An 18,398-nucleotide genomic window follows, 5' to 3' on the forward strand; every position below is an offset into this window, starting at 1 on the left:
TTTTTATCATCATTGTCTGCCATTCCTTAACAAGTGAGGTTCTCATTACCAAGCCGCTGCTAAGTGAAGTCTCAGTACACTGATTTACTGTGAGGCGCCAGTGGATCTGTCATTATCCACACCTGCGAGGAGAGAGCATACCGGAGAGAGCAAGCTGGTTTGCTCTGATAACCAGTCCGTTCCCACAAGCACACTGGTGTGCTCTGCAAAAGTGTGAGTACCCTGGAAATTGAATACTGCTGTGTGAAATATATTGGGTCTGTGGATACACACAATGGTCGATCTTGTTTGTGTTTAAATCCTACACAGATTGGCTTCGTTTTGGAAAAAGAAGGATCCTGATTCTGAATCAGGGAGAGTCCACTGCCGACAGTCAAGAAAAAAATTTTGAACTTATGTGTCCAATTATAAGACTATACATTTTCTAGTGGACTTTTAAACTGGGACATTTTATTTAATGAGGTACCATTATCCATTACTATATACCATTGTTCATTTGTTTTTAAAAAATCTTTTTAAATTGGGTATACACAATTTTTAATCATATTAGCGCCCTCTGGTGTTACATGCACTTGTTATAGGAATGTAACGTATTAGGTGTTTAACGCATGCACAGGTGCACAGCTCAACAGGAGCGTGCTTGGCAGTTACATATAGAGCGGGTGGGAACACTCTATACGTCACAGTGTGCCGAAGTCAGAAGTAGCAGCAGGGAGAAGTCGGGATGAAAACGGTTTCAAGTTTGTAGACTAAATATTAAACAAATGTCTGTTTTGTTAAAAAAAAAAGCGGTTTCACTAATAGACAGTGAACAAATGATTAGGAGTAATCGTAACAGGGTAACTTTACATTCACTTTAAGTAGATGAAAAAATGTAAGCCTATTTATGCAATATTCCTATTTAAGAAGAAAGGTTTTAACTATCGCCTAGATTTAGAGTTTGGCGTTAGCCGTCAAAACCAGCGTTAGGGGCTCCTAACGCTGGTTTTGGGATACCGCTGGTATTTAGAGTCAGTCAGGAAAGGGTCTAACGCTCACTTTGCAGCTGCGACATTTCCATACCGCAGATCCCCCTACGCCATTTGCGTATCCTATCTTTTCAATGGGATCTTTCTAACGCCGGTATTTAGAGTCTTGGCTGAAGTGAGCGTTAGAAATCTAACGACAAGACTCCAGCCGCAGAGAAAAGCCAGGAGTTAAGAGCTTTTTGGGCTAACGCCGGTTCATACAGCTCTTAACTACTGTGCTCTAAAGTACACTAACACCCATAAACTACCTATGTACCCCTAAACCGAGGCCCCCCACATCGCCGCCACTCTAATAAAAAATTGTAACCCCTAATCTGCCGACCGCACACCGCCGCAACCTACATTATCCCTATGTACCCCTAATCTGCTGCCCCTAACACCGCCGACCCCTACATAATATTTATTAACCCCTAATCTGCCGCCCCCAACATCGCTGCCACCTACCTACAATTATTAACCCCTAATCTGCCGACCGGACCTCACCGCTACTATAATAAAGTTATTAACCCCTAATGCGCCTCACTCCCGACTCAATAACCCTATAATAAATATTATTAGCCCCTAATCTGCCCTCCCTAACATCACCGACACCTAAATTCAAGTATTAACCCCTAATCTGCCGACCGGACCTCGCCGCTACTATAATAAATTTATTAACCCCTAAAGCTAAGTCTAACCCTAACACTAACACCCCCCTAAGTTAAATATAATTATTATCTAATTATTATCTAACAAAATAAATTAACTCTTATTAAATAAATTATTCCTATTTAAAGCTAAATACTTACCTGTAAAATAAACCCTAATATAGCTACAATATAAATTATAATTATATTGTAGCAATTTTAGGATTTATATTTATTTTACAGGCAACTTTGTATTTATTTTAACCAGGTACAATAGCTATTAAATAGTTATTAACTATTTAATAGTTACCTAGTTAAAATAATTACAAAATTACCTGTAAAATAAATCCTAACCTTAGTTACAATTAAACACTACACTATCAATAAATAAATTAAATACAAATACATACACTAACTAAAGTACAAAAAATAAAAAAATAACTGTTACAAAAAATAAAAAATATTTACAAACATAAAAATATTACAACAATTTTAAGCTAATTACACCTACTCTAAGCCCCCTAATAAAATAACAAAGCCCCCCAAAATAAAAAAATGCCTTACCCTATTCTAAAATAAAAATTGAAAAGCTCTTTTACCTTACCAGCCCTTAAAAGGGTCTTTTGCGGGGCATGCCCCAATGAATTCAGCTCTTTTGCCTGGAAAAAAACCCATACAATACCCCCCCCCCCCCGGGTGATACCCGGCGTGGTGAAGACAAGGTAGGGAGATCTTCAGGGGCTTAGTGTTAGGTTTATTTAAGGGGGGTTTGGGTTAGACCACCCACATACCCCTAATCTAACCCAAACCCCCCTTAAATAAACCTAACACTAAGCCCCTGAAGATCTCCCTACCTTGTCTTCACCACGCCGGGTATCACCGATCGGTCCAGAGGAGGCTCCGAAGTCTTCATCCAAGCCCAAGCGGGGGCTGAAGAGATCCATCATCGGGCTGAAGAGGTCCATCATCGGGCTGAAGTCTTGATCCAAGCGGCGGCTGAAGAGGTCCATCATCGGGGCTGAAGTCTTCTATCAAGCGGCGGCTGAAGAGGTCCATCATCGGGGCTGAAGTCTTCTATCAAGCCGCATCTTCAATCTTCTTTCTTCCGGATCTATCTTCATCCCGCCGACGCGGAACATCCATCCTGCCCGACGACTTCCCAACAAATGACGTATCCTTTAAATGACGTCATCCAAGATGGCGTCCCTTGAATTCCGATTGGCTGATAGGATTCTATCAGCCAATCGGAATTAAGGTAGGAAAATTCTGATTGGCTGATGGAATCAGCCAATCAGATTCAAGTTCAATCCGATTGGCTGATCCAAGATATAGCAAAGACAAGAAATTATCCAAGTTTCTCTTTAACAGAATTAAATCACTGAGCGGTGACTTCTCCAGAACATGAGAAAGAAACTTCAAGATTCAAGAACTCAAAGCAATCAGTGTTTGTCCAAAAGACAGATGTTGCACCTTTCAGTCAGGGAATGCAAAGTGAGAAATTAAAAAATTTAATTCAAGAATGCCCATTGCACAAGAAGCCTCACCCACTTAAGAAATGTAGTAGCTTTAGAGAAAAACCTTTGCAAGAACGCATAGAGCTTCTTAAGAATTATGGACTATGCTTCAGGTGCTGTGCTTCAACAGATCATCTTTCTAGAAACTGTAAAGCCAATATTAGATGTTCAGAATGCAATAGTGATGGACATGTGTTTGCTCTCCACCCAGAGTCTTCAAGTTCCCTTCCACTTGAAAGTATTGCCCCTGCTGGAAAGCATGGCGGGGAGAAAGCAGAAGATACAACAAACAAAACATCTGTTGCTTCAAAATGTACTGAAATATTCGGTGAAGGACTTAGTGGAAGGTCCTGCTCTAAAATATGTCTTGTCAAAGTGTATCCTAAGGGAGAGCCTGATAAAGCTGTAAGAATGTATGCAATTCTGGATGATCAAAGCAATCGATCACTGGCTAGAACTGAATTCTTCAACATATTCAACGTAAATGGTAATCCTTCATCTTACACCCTTGGTACATGTGCAGGTCAGTTTGAAACAAAAGGAAGAAGAGCTAATGATTTCATAATAGCTTCTATTACAGATAGTATACAGTTTCCTTTACCTACACTTATTGAATGCAATCAAATACCAGATAACAGGGATGAGATTCCTACGCCAGAAATAGCACATTACCATCCTCATATGAAACACATAGCAAGTTGCATACCAGCTCTATAGAAAAATGCCCAGATATTGCTTTTACTTGGTAGAGACATTCTAAGAATACACAAGGTACGCCAGCAATGTAATGGACCTCATAATTCTCCATACGCTCAGAGACTTGACCTTGGCTGGGTAATAGTTGGAGATGCCTGTATAGGAAAGATCTACATAACAGATATTACTAACTCCTTGAAAACTAATGTGTTAATTAATGGACGTCCATCTTACTTTGAGCCATGCCCAAATCACTACCATGTAAAGGAGAAACCTGGAATCTATGAACATTCATACTATGCCAGTCAAGATGATATAGTTACTCCCTTACCAGATGATGACAACATTGGAAGCACAGTGTTCCACACAACACAGCATGACAATAAACTATCTCCTTCTATCGAAGATAAAGAATTTCTCAAGTTAATGAACAAAGTTTTACAAGGATGACTCAAACAGTTGGGTAGCCCCTCTGCCAATTCGCAATCCAAGACAAAGGTTACCTAACAACAGAGTTCAAGCACTCTCTAGACTTTCTTCCTTACAACGTACTCTAGAGAAAGATCCAAAGATAAAAGAACACTTTGTATCATTCATGCAGAAGATATTTGAAAATAAGCATGCAGAGCCAGCTCCTCCACTAAAAGAAGGTGAAGAATGTTGGTATCTTCCTTCATTTGGCGTCTATCATCCACGCAAACCAGGTCAAATAAGGGTTGTGCTTGATTCAAGTGCACAGTATGAAGGCATGTCACTCAATAGTGTTCTTCTTACTGGACCTAACCTTACTAACAGTCTCTTAGGAGTATTGATCAGGTTCAGGAAAGAACCTGTAGCATTCATGGCTGACATACAACAGATGTTCTATTGTTTCATTGTTAGAGAAGACAATAGGAATTACCTCGGGTTTTTGTGGCATCGCAACAATGATACTAGTGCTGAGATAATAGATTATCGCATGAGAGTGCATGTCTTCGGCAACAGTCCATCACCTGCAGTGGCAATATATGGACTGAGAAGAACAGCTCAAGAAGGTGAAATGGAATATGGAACAGATGCCAGACAATATGTAGAAAGAGACTTCTATGTGGATGATGGAATCAAGTCTGTACCAACAGATGAAGAAGCCATTGATCTGCTTAAAAGAACACAAAAGATGCTATCTGTAGCAAACCTAAGGCTTCATAAAATAGTCTCAAACAGCAGCAAGGTGTTAAAAGCCTTTCCTCCAGCAGACCATGCAATGGACCTCAAAGACTTAGATCTAGGTACAGATACACCACCTGTACAACAAAGTCTTGGTCTACATTGGAACATATCTACTGATGAAAAGCCATACACTAGATGTGGTGTTTTATCAATTATTAACAGTCTTTATGACCCACTAAGGTTTGTAGCTTCAGTGACTATATAAGGAAAGTATCTGAGATCTACATCTTCGCACATGCATCTACAAAAGCTATTGCAGTTGTGGCCTACCTAGAGGTGACCGACATTGAAGAAAAACTACATGAAGGATTTATCAACAACCGAGTAGAACGCATCAGGAGATCTACAAAACCAGAGCAATGGTATTACGTACCTACTGACCAAAATACTGCAGATCTTGCAACCAGGTCATTAACTTCAGCACAATTCATAAAATTGACATGGTTGACAGGACCCGCATTCTTGTTAAACTCTACAGATACAACATCAACCAGTACTACATTTGAGTTTGTGGGACCTGATAAAGAGAACCATCTTCAAGCTACTACACTTCGTACCAGTGTACCTGGTCTTGGATTACAGAAGTTGTACTTCTATTTCACATGGACTGTGATTATACTCATAGACACTGGTTGACAATTTGTAAGGATTACAATAGAGAGATGACTACAGGGGACAGTGCCACTCCTGCTACTAATCAAGATTTATCATGTGAAAACAACATGTACTTTTGCATTTTGTATGTTTTTCTCTTTCTTTGTCTTGCAGATCTCATGGATAAAGAGACTTCAATCAACATTTTTATGTTTATTGTTTGATTTATATAGTGGTATCTACAGATACCAGACGGGGAGTGTTCTGTCCATATAGTCATATGTACATCTTTAAATGCTATTTTAGTTCTTGTGCTCCCTCTAGTGTTATGTTTTATTATTGTATTCAATTTAATGTATATTCTATGTGCTACCTCTGAACTTTTTGAGGTCACTTCCTGCCTCCATTTTTGTTTCACTTGTGTGTGTAAATTAGTTTCACTTTCAATGTGTAAAGTTTGCTAGAACTTTCTGCTAATAGCTTTGTAGAGGCAAAATCTTTTTACCTGGCAATTACCACTTCTGGAACCTCAGAATTCTTGTTTTGCAACAATAAAGCTTGAAGGATTCATAAATCTCTGCTGTGGAATTTGTTTGAGTTAAAGCTACTGCTGGATTCTACTAAACTGTAAGTAAATTGCATGTCTAACTTTCCATCAGAAGACAGTCATCTTGCAAACAGTAGATGAAAACAGAATAAGCCCTGTGTTCAATGAATGCCTAGTTTGCAGGGAGCAAGTATAGTATCTGTGTGTGTGTGTGTGTATGTGTAGACATTTATAGGTGTGTATGTGCCTATACACACACACACACACACATCTGGTTGCAAGCTCTAAGTAATATGGAATTTACTTATTTTAATGATGGTGGGGTCTTGTGGACTCTCACCATCATGAAAGAAATGAATTTATCAGGTATGCATAACTTATGTTTTCTTTCATAGAGGTTGTGAGAGTCTACGATCCATTACTCCTGAGAACTAATACCCAAGCTGTGGAGTCCAAGAGTAATGAGAAATAATGGTGGGATAAAAAGAACATATTTTTTCACAACCCAAATAGAACCCAAAGAATAAACCACGTAATATGCAATTAAATAGACCAACAGGAGAAATCAAATAATAAAAAGTATATAGTACTTACCATTAGACCCCCTTCTAATGAAGAAAACCAGTAGGAAGCCAAAACCAGTGCTGGAACAAAACAGCAAAGGATCTGGAATAGTATATTGATGAACCAACTGAAATAGGCAAAGGACAAGTCCCTGCGATAACTGTGTAAAGGCTTGTGACTAAATCCCAATAGGTGAAAAATATGCCACTACCTATAATCCAAATACATCCCTCCAACAATCATTGTACTCTGATGGGAAATGGGCCACAACTCAGTCTGAGAACGCCTCTCACTGAAGAATCAAAAGCACATCTTCATTCTTAACCTTCCTCCTGCGAAGCCAAAGACAAGACCGATTTGCTAGTGAAGTGGTAGGAGTTTTGTAGAGCTCTTGCGGTTTGGGAATCTTTGCCTCCTCCTAGTGGCAGGAATGAGTAATTTCAAGAGTAATGGATCGTGGATTTTCACCACCTGTATGAAAGATATATCGTTTATACAAATAAAAATAAGGGGCTAATTTTTTATTGTTTTTTTTTTGTGTGTGTGTCAAGGGGCCTCACATTTTAGTTTTGCCTAAGGCCTCACTAAGGGCCAGAATACAAGTAGAGTGCTATTTAATGCTCCCGCTCGAGCGTTGACTGCACTAAGATTTCTGTGCGCGCCGGGTTGAACTTTTATTACAAGTTGAAAGTAAACTGTTTTTGCTTGCATGCTAACATGCGTAAAAAGTTAAACTTAGGATATCACAAGCGCAATAACATATTCCTCCACAGGAGTCAATGGAGCAAAAAAAGTGGGGAAAAACACCCTACTTGCGTGCAGAACCAATCCAATATTGTCAAGTGTGCTAACCCGACATGAAAATATGAATATTTTACATTCCAATGTTCTTCACATATAAGAATATATTCTATTTATTTATAAATACATATTTCTATATTTATCTGATGGTATTTCAGTAAAATATATTTTTATACCTATATATATATATATATATATATATATATATATATGTGTGTGTGTGTGTGTGTGTGTGTGTGTGTGTGCATTGGAGTCTTTGCAGTTAAGTAGATAAAAACATGAAAAAAATAAAAAAATAAACATATTTATGCAATAATCTTATTTAATAAAGGTTTTAACTATAGATAGATATTTCTACGCACACACACATTATATATATATATATATATATATATATATATATAGGTTTCTTCAATCAGGGACTGCACTCACTAGATTTAGATAAAATATTATTTATTAGGTGGTAACGTTTCGGGGTTCGCAGACCCCTTCCTCAGACCAAACAATGGGCAAGTGAAAATAGTAACTTTTAAATATAATAAGCCCCACCCATCAAACAGTTCAAAGAATTACGCCAAAATGTGTTGCCATGGCAATAACATAGTTGCCTGGATACCGAAATATGCAGAAAACATAAACATAGCATGTATAAAGCGCCTCCCCATCACAGCAAAATTAATAGTAAAATCCAGTGTACAGTATAGTGTATCCAAATATCATTCACCCATCAGCTATATCATTATATTAGACCATATATATATATATATATATATATATATATATATATATATCTCAAAGCCACAGAGGAATATTACTTCACATGATAGTAAATATAGGTTACAAGGTAGAGTATACTATGAAAAGCGAGTGCAGGGGCAGAGATAGAAAAAATATAATATAGTATATAACACCTGCTATATATTTTTGTCCATATTGTGTGTTAAATTATAACAGGTTACCCTATTATTTTAACAGGTCCTATTTATGTTACACAAAATACGGATACCGTCGCAAAATGTCAGTGTGCCCAAAGATTATTGTGACTGTTGGATATCAAATAATTTAAGCAGCTTCATCAAGTTAATAAGCTTGCGTATCACAATGGGAGATCAGGTCCGTTGAATCGCTGTTAAGCAAACTCCCTCTCCTGTTTGGAAACTGATCAGGCGTAATCATTACAGAGCCAGCGTGTGCGTGGCTTCTTTTGAATCAAAAGTGCATGGCTAATTAGCATATAGCCATGACATATATTTAAAACTCACTTTTTTCACTTGCACATTGTTTGGTCTGAGGAAGGGGTCTGCAAACCCCGAAACGTTACCACGTAAAAAATCATATTTATTTTATCTAAATCCAGTGAATGCAGTCCCTGATTGAAGAAACCTATTGATATATTGACTTCCGCACCCGATAGATAGATAGATAGATAGATAGATAGATAGATAGATAGATAGATAGATAGATAGATAGACAGACACATATATATATGTGTGTGTGTGTTTGTGTCTATATATGTGTATATATCGGTTTACTTGTATTTTTGTGTGTACATACATATTTACACATATAAACACATAATTGCACATGTATACACATATACAGCTTTGGAAAAAACTTTGGCCTAGATTTAGAGTTTGGCGGTAGCCGTCAAAACCAGCGTTAGAGGCTCCTAACGCTGGTTTTAGGCTACCGCTGGTATTTGGAGTCAGTCAGGAAAGGGTCTAACGCTCACTTTGCAGCCGCAACTTTTCCATACCGCAGATCCCCTTACGTCAATTGCATATCCTATCTTTTCAATGGGATCTTTCTAACTCCGGTATTTAGAGTCGTGTCTGAAGTGAGCGTTAGAAATCTAACGACAAAACTCCAGCCGCAGAAAAAAGTCAGTAGTTAAGAGCTTTCTGGTCTAACGCCGGTTTATAAAGCTCTTAACTACTGTGCTCTAAAGTACACTAACACCCATAAACTACCTATGCACCCCTAAACCGAGGTCCCCCCACATCGCCGCCACTCTATAAAAAATTTTTAACCCCTAATCTTCCACTCCGTACACTGCCGCCAACTATGTTATCCCTATGTACCCCTAATCTGCTGCCCCTAACACCGCCGACCCCTATATTATATTTATTAACCCCTAATCTGCCCCCACAACGTCGCCTCCACCTGCCTACACTTATTAACCCCTAATCTGCCGTCCGCACGCCGCCGCCAGCTACATTATAGCTATGTACCCCTAACACCGCCGACCCCTATATTATATTTATTAACCCCTAATCTGCCCCCCACCGCACCGCTATTATAATAAAGTTATTAACCCCTAATCCGCCTCACTCCCGCCTCAATAACCCTATAATAAATAGTATTAACCGCTAATCTGCCCTCCCTAACATCGCCGACACCTAACTTCAAGTATTAACCCCTAATCTGCCGATCGGAGCTCACCGCTACTCTAATAAATTTTTTTACCCCTAAAGCTAATTTTAACCCTAACCCTAACACCCCCCTAAATTAAATATAATTTTATTCTAACTAAATAAATTAACTCTTATTAAATAAATTATTCCTATATTAATCTAAATACTTACCTGTAAAATAAACCCTAATATAGCTACAATATAAATTATAATTATATTATAGCTATTTTAGGATAAATATTTATTTTACAGGCAACTTTGTATTTATTTTAACCAGGTACAATAGCTATTAAATAATTAATAACTATTTAATAGCTAAAATAGTAAAAATAATTACAAAATTACCTGTAAAATAAATCCTAACCTAAGTTACAATTAAACCTACTACACTATCAATAAATTAATTAAATACAATATCTACAATTATCTACAATTAAACCTAACACTACACTATCAATAAATTATTTAAATACAATATCTACAATTATCTACAATTAAACCTAACACTACACTATCAATAAATTATTTAAATAAAATATCTACAAATAAATACAATGAAATAAACGAACTAAGTTACAAAAAAATAAAAAAATATTTACAAACATTAGAAAAATATTACAACAATTTTAAACTAATTACACCTACTCTAAGCCCCCTAATAAAATAACAAAGCCCCCCAAAATAAAAAAATGCCCTACCCTATTCTAAATTTAAAAAGTTCAAAGCTCTTTTACCTTACCAGCCCTGAACAGGGCCCTTTGCGGGGCATGCCCCAAAGAATTCAGCTCTTTTGCCTGTAAAAAAAAACACATACAATACCCCCCACAACATTACAACCCACCACCCACATACCCCTAATCTAACCCAAACCGCCCTTAAATAAACCTAACACTAAGCCCCTGAAGATCTTCCTACCTTATCTTCACCTCACCGGGTCCCGATCTGTCCAGAAGAGCCTCCGATGTCTTGATCCAAGCCCAAGCGGGGGGCTGAAGAGTGACGTCCATCCTCGGGCTGAAGTCTGGATCCAAGCGGCGGCTGAAGAAATCCATCGTCGGGCTGAAGTCGGAAGTCCATCATCGGGATGAAGTCTTCTATCAAGCCGCATCTTCAATCTTCTTTCTTCTGGAGCGGAGCGGAGCCATCTTCTTCCAAGCCGACGCGGAACATCCTCTTCAACCGACGCCTACTCGCCAAATGACGGTTCCTTTAAATGACGTCATCCAAGATGGCATCCCTCGAATTCCGATTGGCTGATAGGATTCTATCAGCCAATCGGAATTAAGGTAGGAATATTCTGATTGGCTGATGGAATCAGCCAATCAGAATCAAGTTCAATCCGATTGGCTGTTCCGATCAGCCAATCAGAATATTCCTACCTATATTTTATGTTTGTAAATATTTTTTTATTTTTTGTAACTTAGTTCTTTTTTATTTTTTGTACTTTAGTTAGTTTATTTCATTGTAGTTATTTGTAGGTATTGTATTTAAATAATTTATTGATAGTGTAGTGTTAGGTTTAATTGTAGATAATTGTAGGTATTGTATTTAATTAATTTATTGATAGTGTAGTGTTAGGTTTAATTGTAACTTAGGTTAGGATTTATTTTACAGGTAATTTTGTAATTATTTTAACTATTTTAGCTATTAAATAGTTCTTAACTATTTAATAGCTATTGTACCTGGTTAAAATAAATACAAAGTTACCTGTAAAATAAATATTAATCCTAAAATAGCTACAATATAATTATAATTTATATTGTAGCTATATTAGGATTTATTTTACAGGTAAGTATTTAGCTTTAAATAGGAATAAGTTATTTAATAAGAGTTAATTTATTTCGTTAGATAAAAATTATATTTAACTTAGGGGGGTATTACGGTTAGAATTAGCTTTAGGGGTTAATACATTTATTAGAATAGCGGTGAGCTCCAGTCGGCAGATTAGGGGTTAATGTTTGAAGTTAGGTGTCGGCGATGTTAGGGAGGGCAGATTAGGGGTTAATACTATTTCTTATAGGGTTATTGAGGCGGGAGTGAGGCGGATTAGGGGTTAATAACTTTATTATAATAGCGACGCGGTCCGGTCGACAGATTAGGGGTTAATAAGTGTAGGCAGGTGGAGGCGACGTTGTGGGGGGCAGATTAGGGGTTAATTAATATAATATAGGGGTCGGCGGTGTTAGGGGCAGCAGATTAGGGGTACATAGGGATAATGTAAGTAGCGGCGGTTTACGGAGTGGAAGATTAGGGGTTAAAAATAATATGCAGGGGTCAGCGATAGCGGGGGCAGCAGATTAGGGGTTAATAAGTGTAAGGTTAGGGGTGTTTAGACTCGGGGTTCATGTTAGAGTGTTAGGTGCAGACGTAGAAAGTGTTTCCCCATAGAAAACAATGGGGCTGCGTTAGGAGCTGAACGCAGCTTTTTTGCAGGTGTTAGGTTTTTTTTCAGCTCAAACAGCCCCATTGTTTTCTATGGGGGAATCATGCACGAGCACGTTTTTGAAGCTGGCCGCTTCTGTAAGCACCGCTGGTATCTAGAGTTGCAGTGGCGTTAAATTATGCTCTGCGCTCCCTTTTTGGAGCCTAACGCACTGAAAACACAGCCATTCTGTGAACTCTAAATACCAGCGGTATTTAAAAGGTGCGGGGGGAAAAAAGCATGCGTTAGCTACGCGGGTCGTTACCGACAAAACTCTAAATCTAGGCGTAAGAGACAATTGCTAGGCTTGAGGGGAGTTGACACCCACCTCAACAAGAATACACATATAGCACTCCTGAGTTCTGTCACATAAATAGTATCAACCGATATAACTATTCACAATAAACTACTGTCCAATAAGACAAATGGGTCAGGATAGATAGAAGTGAGAAAATGCACATTAAAATATAACTTTTATTCATACTATGTTAAAAAATGTACACAAACATAATCATGACACACAATTTAAAACTACGGATAGGGGGGGCATGGATCTGCGTGTCAATCAGATAAAGAATAATAGTAGTAGTAAGTAATACTACAGGTATAGCAAGCTAAATGTCAAATCTCATCAGAGAATTAATTGTAACTATTGCTATACATACTGGTGAGCAGCTAATACTCCTAATTATGTGAAAATGGATTTCAGTAGCTGGTGTGTGGCTCAGACAATGATGCACACAAAATTAGTGTAATAGATATCACTATGTGTATATGTGAGAATATACTCTAGTCCCTTACATTGATATCAGCAGCATTAATTAAGTGCTATAGGTTGATGGTTCTTATACCAGAGAAAAAAATATATTCCTTACTAATTGTTAAATATCAGGTCTATTTGTAGTGTCTGCAGTCAGTGTGCTGCATAGTATGAGAACGTAATCATTAATGATTAGAGTCGGCTCTATATGCGACTTCTGCAGCCAGTGTACTGCTTGTTATGTAGACCTTTTGGTTATTATAATGAGTTCGATTATACTTGGTGGGAGGTGAATTATAGGTTTTGCCCCAGTGATATAAATCAGATAATTTAAATGCTTGCTCGATAAGAGCTATCAGTATAGATTTGGTATTATATTCGTTATTAACATATATAGGTTGTCACTTAATTTCTATGCTACACTTATGTAACTAAATTGTTACCACCATTTAAAGTGATTTCATATAGACCTTATAAAGGTGAATATATTATTATTTAATTGTATCAAAGTTGACACCTTAACTGGGATGATAGAAATTGATGTTTAAATACCAAGATTAATCACTACTCCACTCGTGAACTACGTATGCTCACACTATTTTTGTAGTCAACCCGCTACATAATATAACATGAAGGTTGAGAATTCAAAGAATAATAAGAATCATCACTCACAATGTGAGTCGGATTAATTTGTAACTGCTATAATCAGCGTACTGCTTGTTGTAAAGACCTTTGTGTTTTTACAATGAATTTAGTTATACTAAGTGGGAGGTGAATTACTGGTTTCCCGCTTGGGATATAAGTCTGATGGTTTCGATCCTTGCTCAATGAGAGTTAACAGTATAGATTCAGTATTGTAACTAAATTGTTACCACCATTTAAAGTGATTTCATATAGACCTTATATAGGTGAATATATTATTATTTAATTGTATCAAAGTTGACACCTTGACTGGTATGATAAAGATTGATGTTTAGATACCAAGATTAATCACTACTCCACTCGTGAACTACGTATGCTCACACTATTTTTGTAGTCAACCCGCTACATAATATAACATGAAGGTTGAGAATTCAAAGGATAATAAGAATCATCACTCAAAATGTGAGTCAGATTAATTTGTAACTGCTATAATCAGCGTACTGCTTGTTGTAAAGACCTTTATGTTATTACAATGAATTTAGTTATACTTGGTGGGAGGTAAATTACTGGTTTCCCGCTTGGGATATAAGTCTGATAGTTTCGATCCTTGCTCAATGAAAGTTAACAGTATAGATTCAGTATTGAATTAATAATAGGCATCTATACGTTGTTACTTTGTATCTGTGCTTCACTTGGTGTAACTAAATTGTTACCACCGTTAGGAGTGACTATAAGTAAACCTTACACAAGTGAGTTTATTAATAGATTGTATCAGACTTTACACCGTTACTGGGATGATATAAATGAAGGTTTATATACCAAAGTAATCACCACTCCACTCGTGAACACTACAAATAGACCTGATATTTAACAATTATTAAGGAATATATTTTTTTCTCTGGTATAAGAACCATCAACCTATAGCACTTAATTAATGCTGCTGATATCAATGTAAGGGACTAGAGTATATTCTCACATATACACATAGTGATATCTATTACACTAATTTTGTGTGCATCATTGTCTGAGCCACACACCAGCTACTGAAATCCATTTTCTCATAATTAGGAGTATTAGCTGCTCACCAGTATGTATAGCAATAGTTACAATTAATTCTCTGATGAGATTTGACATTTAGCTTGCTATACCTGTAGTATTACTTACTACTACTATTATTCTTTATCTGATTGACACGCAGATCCATGCCCCCCTTATCCATAGTTTTAAATTGTGTGTCATGATTATGTTTGTGTACATTTTTTAACATAGTATGAATAAAAGTTATATTTTAATGTGCATTTTCTCACTTCTATCTATCCTGACCCATTTATCTTATTGGACAGTAGTTTATTGTGAATAGTTATATCGGTTGATACTATTTATGTGACAGAACTCAGGAGTGCTATATGTGTATTCTTGTTGAGGAGGGTGTCAATTCCCCTCAAGCCTAGCAATTGTACTCTCTATAATACACAGCACCAACCCCGGAGCTCAGGTTATTATACCTCTGTATCCCTTTGATAGGGCAGCAGTTCTCATTTATGTTCTAGTAGTGCCATTGGACCTTCTTTTTTTGTTCTCAAATTTCCTTCACACCTGATAAGGTGTTACTTCCAATAGAGCACACACCTAAGATACTTTCACATTTTACTATTAATAATTGCAACTGTCCAATAACCATGGCATCCAAATGGGAACTAGATAGGTATTCCAGACAACAAAAAAGACAAGCAGATTTAGACGAGGTTTTTCAGAATCCATCCTCTAATTCTAATTCAAATGAAGACTTGATGAATCAATCCCTCAAGGAAATATACAAACTGATGCATAAACAAGATAAACTCTGGTGGAATCACCATTTTTTGAAAAATATATTGAATTAAATTTGATTCCCAGAGGACTCAGGATACAGCTGTTCCCAGCCTTTGAATTCCGCGATCCCAATCTAGCTACTGAATGGGAAGAAGCATTATCTGAATGTTCCCATAAACTAATGAAAATTCTAATCAGACATGATAAGTCAGAGTATGATCTCTTTGAAATTCAGATACAAGAACTTAACAACAAATTAAAAACATTTGAAACACTTAAAGATTTTGAAGCTACATATAACAAGTTCCAAAAAGAACTGGACAAATATGAACAAGAAATAAAATTAACCAAACAAGGAAAATTAAGTCGTGATAAAACTGACTACGCAAACAAAAAAGTGTACAAATGGAAGAAAAGAGGGAATTTCAATAAAGAAAAACCATCTAGAGTTAATATAGTACAGAGTGACATCTCTGATACGGAAGGAGAAGATACAGAAACATTTGAATCGGACTCAGAAGCTTCAACATCTACAGTAGCTAGTAACAGCAACAACCCCATGACTCGACATAAAAGGAAGGATTTTTTAGATCAAAGTACCTCTTCAGAACCAAACACACTACAAGAGGTAGGAGGAAAACCAAAAAAACAAATGAAGAAGAAACCAGAAAGTCAGAAGAAGACAGATCACAGAAATTGGAAACCATACAAAAGGGACCCGAGCCCCTTCTCAGAGCTGAGGATGAAGCAATGAGGGTGATCAACTTGTCTCATAAAATACTAACATCAGATCACACCAACGTACTTTCAAAGGGAATGTCTTTTTGCCCTACCTCAAGAGGTGATAAATTCGAAATGATAAAAGACGTACAACTATCAGAAAAATAGCATTGAAGAAAATGTATTCTAATAACCAATGCTCTAATGAAACCATATCGAATTTATCTGAAGATGAACGCATTTCTCTTGCCAATTTGGAAGAGTTATTAAGTGAAAATGAGCCCACAAAAGACCCTAACTGGCGGGATAAAATAAAGAATAAATCTCAATTCATGCCTAAAACCAATAATTGCCCACAATTAGAGGTTTTCAATAAAGTGGTATGTGATAAAATTACCAATTTAAAAGAAAATTGGACCAATCAGAATCTATCTAAACCTGAATCCAAGGCACTTCAAGAAATGAAACAATGGGATGACGTCATAATATATAATTCAGACAAAGGTGGGAATGTGGTAATCTGGCTTATCAACAAATATAGAGAAGAAGCGCATAAACAACTTAGAGACAAAAATTTTTATTGAAAACTAAACTACAATCCATCAAATGAATATCTACAGGAATATGCCAACATTATAACCACGGCTAAACATAATGGACTGTTAACTCTTAAAGAGTTTAAATTCCTGAAAGTTACAAATCTAAATGTCTCTACATTCTATTTGATACCGTAGATCCACAAAGATCAATCTCATGCACCAGGACGCCCAATAGTGTCTGGGATTAACTGTCTAACTGAAAAAGCAAGCCCATTTATTGATTTCAGATTGAGACAATACCTCACACAATTACCATCTTATGTGAAGGATACCACTGATGTCCTGAAACAACTAGACAACATCCATGTCAATAAGGACATCTGGTTAGTAACAGCAGATGTGGAGTCCTTATATACAAGCATCTATCACAAGTTAGGACTCAGAGCTGTTAGAAGTTTTTTGGAAATGGGCTCAGAAGAAGAGAAGGAACATAATGAGTTTATTTTAAACCTGTTACAATTCGTTCTAAATCACAACTTTTTCACTTTTGACCATGCGTTCTATCTTCAAATCAGGTGGACTGCCATGGGCACTGCCTGTGCCCCAACATACGCCAACCTATTTTTAGGTTGGTGGGAGCAACATATTGTCTTCTCTGATGCTAATGATAAACACACTGATCAAATACCTCTATGGCTGCGTTACATAGATGACGTGCTCTTTCTTTGGGAAGGCACAAAGGATAAACTTGATAATTTCCTGAAGGATATCAATTCGAACTATCTAAATATAAAATTAACCCATGAAGCCAGTCAAAAATCAATATCATTCCTAGATCTGACAATTACTAAAAACTTAGATGGTACTCTTAGTACAGATGTATTTAGGAAAAAGACTGCTACTAATAGTATACTGCACAGCTCAAGCGCACATGCGCCAAATACTGTAAAATCGCTCCCAATTGGAGAATTCCTTAGAATGAAGAGAAACTGCTCTACTAATGAAAAATTTGAAGTGAGAGCAAAGGAACTGAGAATCAGACTCCTACAAAGAGGATACAGTAGAAGATCAATAAAAAAAAGTGGAATACCGGGCTAAATGTACTCCCAGACATGAACTATTGAAACCCAAAGATCAGTCTATAAACCAACAAGAAACAATCAGATTCATTACCACGTATAACGCTAAAACAACTCAAATGCTAAACATTCTTAAAGAATCATGGCATATTTTACAATCTGATCAATCTTTGGGGGAAATTGTGGGAGAAAGACTACAAGTAGGGTACCAGAGGGCACCCAATCTAAAAGAAATGATCAGTCCTAGCCATTTAAAAGGTAACAGAACAAGAACTCCACTAAGACATGGTTCCTTCAAATGTGGTACGTGCAGTACATGTAGCTTCATGAAGAAAACAAATCAAATAGAAGATTGTTTTGGAAAAATACATCAAATCAAATCTCATATCAATTGTACAACAGAAGGGGTAATATATGTACTCCAATGCAAA

Source organism: Bombina bombina, chromosome 2 (genome assembly GCF_027579735.1).
Source record: "Bombina bombina isolate aBomBom1 chromosome 2, aBomBom1.pri, whole genome shotgun sequence".
Classification (NCBI taxonomy): domain Eukaryota; kingdom Metazoa; phylum Chordata; class Amphibia; order Anura; family Bombinatoridae; genus Bombina; species Bombina bombina.